Genomic DNA, 4,446 nt, shown 5'->3' on the forward strand with positions numbered 1-4,446 from the left:
AAAACAAACCAAAAGAGATCACAGGAACAGGAAAAGGAAAGAGATGGCTTTTGGCTTAAGGAAATAGATAATTTGTCTTTCAAGGATAGCATTCAACACAGGTCGAAATGGCACAGTTACTAGGCAGAGCGTTTCAAGTAAAGGTTGCACTGGGCAGAATCAAGGCCAACGGACGGAAGCTGAGGGAGATTGAGTTTGGGGAGGAGGCATGATAGATAGGTGACAGAGCATGGAAGACCAAGGTGACCATTTTATTATGTAAATAAGAAACCGTTAGTCTCTGAACTGTGGCATACAATTACCCAGGGAGAAAGAAGATACCAATAAATCATGAAAGGAGAAAAGTAGTGGAAATTTCCTTTTTTTCCCCCCCGATAATGGAGTAGTTTTGCTCTTATGCCCAGGCTGGAGTGAAGTGGCGCAGTCTGGTCTCACTGCAACCTCCGCCTCCTGGGTTCAAGCAATTCTCCCGCCTCAGCCTCCGGAGTAGCTAGGATTACAGCCGTTCACCACCACGCCTGGCTAATTTTTGTATTTTTAGTAGAGACCGGATTTTGCCATGTTGACCAGGCTGGTCTCAAACTCTTGACCTCAGGCAATCCACCTGCCTCGGCCTCCCAAAGTGCTAGGATTATAGGCATGAACCTTTGCATCCAGCTGGAAGCTTCTTAATAAGATAGGAGAAAGACCTCCTGCTGGTGTAAGAGGGTCAAATATGGCTTGAAGAAAACAGAATGCTGAGACCAGCAAGAATAGGTACTGAGCTAGCCAACGGGCTGTAAATAAAAGAGATCAAGTGGAAGTGGGATGTTATAAAGTTGCAGTGAAACCCATGGTCTCAGTCACAATGCTTTCTTAAAGCAGTTGCTTTTAAAAGCATTTTAACCTGTAAATACACTGTATATCACCACTCATTCATTTATAATATGTTTCCCAGATGAGTAACAAAAATTGTTATATATAACAAATATTTCCCCAAAGAGCTTTTAGCCTCACTACATGTAATGTAGCCTACATTCTATTGGCATTTTGTGAATGCATCTTCCAACCCATTATATTAATTTTAAAACCTGGGTGTTAAATGTAATCTGAAAATCAGTGTTCTGCAGTACTGGTTACCAGTTGCAAGTGGAGAAAGCAGAAGTCACATTTATTCAGAACCAAGGAGTGACATGGTAGTCACTGGAAAGTCAAAGAAGGAAGCAACTCTGGGGTGTCAGCAAGAACACAACTGAAGCATCTGATGGTGGGCAGGGAGGCAAATAAAGTAAGAAGTAGACCAAAGAATTAAGCGACACTAAAACATGAATAAGAAATTTATATTTGGAGTTACGGAAATCTTGGTTCAAATCCCAACTCTCTCCAGCTCTGAGCTGGACAAGATTAAGTTGTTGTGAAGATGCAATGAGATCGTTTTAAAGAGCTTAGAGTAGTTCCTGGCAAATAGGAAATTGTTTATTCATTTAATGCTAGCCACTTGACAGTGGTGATAAGAGTAGGCTCAGCTGACAGAAGACAATAGGAAAAGTAACACATAAAGATGTCACCAGAAGACAAAGCTCTGGATTGAAGATTTGGAAGTTGGAAAAACTCTTGGAAGCTTAGCAAAATTGTATATAACTAGACCCATATGAAATGGAGTGCTGTTGCAAGTTACTGTGCTGAAGAAGTTGAGGCTCTAAGACCAAAATGTTGGCAAATGGCTTGGATTTGGAATAATGAAGAAGGGAGGCCAGGAGCCAATCCTAAAGTAATGACAGGAAGTTGGCGGGTGTCCCAGAGAGAGGTCACTTCTGGTAAGGAGTATAGGAAGAGAATGGAGGGAGAGGAGTTCTGTAAACGAAAATCCAGTGATTTGGGAATAAAATGAGCCTCCCAGTTTCCTTGAATAAAGTACTTGAATCTGGACCAACATTTTCTTGCTCCCAATGCATATATCAGGATAAAATATTTTGACACATCATAAAATGCATATAATTCATAGATACAATACTTCACACAAGAATATAACACATCATGCTGTTCAGATAGTCATATGCCTAGTGCAAGGCATTCAAAAATATTTGTTGAATAAATGAAAACTCCCAGCTCTGCCACTTACTTAACCACAAAAAAATTGTGTCATCAGTAAAATGGACATGGTGATGCCCACCTATACATGAAGTACCTGGAACATATTAAGCACTCAATAAATAGTAGCTGTTATTGTTGTTTTAAGTATGTGTCAAACAGTGTTGTAAATGCTTTATAAGAATTTAAAAATTATACCACAGAAAACATTTTCTATTTCATGCGAGAAATATGTATGTTTTGTATTTTAAAGAGAAAAATGTGTTTAAATAACCAGTCAAGTGTCTGATACACATCACCTTGACTGTATATTAGATTAATTCATCTATAATTGTTAGTCATTTCCAAGACCAGTGTAGTTGCCTGCCACTTCCTAGCACACCTGGCCTGCACAAATATGTGGGTCTGATATAATGTCAAAAATGCAGGAAGCTATATGAGATTCCAACCTTCTATTTTTCCAAGTGTAAAAGAACTTATGAATCAAGAGCCAAATGAACAATATCATGCTCTTTCTGATAATCTGTCAACAAATCTGCAACCATGTCAGGCATGTTGTATCATTACAAATTGCTCAATGCTATTATGAAAAGTATTTGCAACAAGTGAGACTTCTGGAGTTCTCTGCAGTTCAGGGATACACTCAGTGACTTGTCCTAATGTCCCATTAGGACAGAAGTGCCCTTCCTGAGAGTGTGGCAGCATAATGACACTCTAGTACCTGGACCTATTACACTGCTCTCTCTGAAGCAGTGGATTATTTCATCAGCAGGAGAGAGAAGGGTGAATTGTATAAAGTGTAGCCTGAGAGTGTGTGTTTTATTCTTTAAAATAAAAAATTAAGAACATAAAAATCTGTTTTCCTTTGTCTCTTCTTTTCAGAACGGGGCAATGATATCACCAGGGTTTGGAAACTCAGAACTAGATCAGATCTCAACTCTTAATCTTTTCATGGCTGATGTTGAGAATGTTTGACTTTAGGGACTTGCATTTTATCATCTGTCAAATAGGGAGAGTACTGCATTTTTGGCTAAAATTAAAGTAATATGAACACATTTGAAAATATTGGGGATGATCAACTATTAACTTCCCCTCTTCTCTTTCATTCTACTGTGTTTTTTTGTTTGTTTTTTGTTTTTCGTTTTTGTTTTTGTTTTCAGAAAAGCAGAAGTTGAAATAGTGTTACTAGCCAAGTCCACAGCAGGATAAACTGATGATGCAAATTTTGTGGGCTCAGAAAACTTGTAACAATTTGGCAAAGTTGGTAAATTTCATTTTTTTTGCAGCAAATCTTACTCAAGATGAATAAGAAAAATAGAGGATCATGCATAGTCTAATCTCATAAAACTCAGATGTTGACATTTTCAAATTGTTATCATGAAACTCAGGAGAACCATAAACACAAACACCAATGATGACTTCACTTGGGATGTTCAGGTGGATACAAAACACTGTTGAGAGCACAACAGGTGATCCAAAGATCTCTAGAATGGTCATGACCTAAGATTCCTGCAGATTGAGGCACACTATGTAATATGGTTGTATTTACCGTAGAACTGGATGAGTGTTAAGTTGTAAGGTCAGGTTGTGCCTTTGTTAATCAGAAACACTACATTGCCATCCCCATTTCCACGCTTTATGAATTTCTAAATACAAGAGTCAGGTTTACATATGTTACTCCCAAACAAGGTGAAAACATAATTAGCAGCAAAATAGAAAATTTTAATAAAACCCACAAAACATAAGGGAGTCAATCATTCTTAACACACAAAAAATGGTTTGCTGGAAATCTCTTGTTATTCCTTAAGTACAGGAATATGGAAGCTAATAATGAAATTTCTTCTTATGATGAAAAGTATAAACATTTACTTTTCATATTGGAAATCACTGACTTGATATGCTAGCACTTCTTTTTTTTTTTTTTTTTTTTTCTTTTTTTGAGACAGAGTCTCGCTCTCTCGCCCAGGCTGGAGTGCAATGGCAAGCTCTGCCTCCCAGGTTCACGCCATTCTCCTGCCTCAGCCTCCTGAGTAGCTGGGACTACAGGCGCTCACCACCACCATGCCTGGCTAATTTTTCATATTTTTTAGTAGAGACGGGGTTTCACCATGTTAGCCAGGATGTTCTTGATTTCCTGACCTCGTGATCCATCCACCTCAGCCTCCCCAAGTGCTGGGATTACAAGCATGAGCCACCACACCCAGCCAACTCTTCTTTATATATAGACAATAGATCTAAAGTTTTTGAAGTCCTGTATAAACAACAAGCTTCCTTTTACCAGGCAGTAGCTATAATTTTCTTCCCTTTAGTGCAATATCAATATTTGCAGTTTTCCTATTTTTCTTTTTCAAAAATGTATCCTTAAAGACAGGAAAA

Source organism: Piliocolobus tephrosceles, chromosome 6 (genome assembly GCF_002776525.5).
Source record: "Piliocolobus tephrosceles isolate RC106 chromosome 6, ASM277652v3, whole genome shotgun sequence".
Lineage (NCBI taxonomy): Eukaryota > Metazoa > Chordata > Mammalia > Primates > Cercopithecidae > Piliocolobus > Piliocolobus tephrosceles.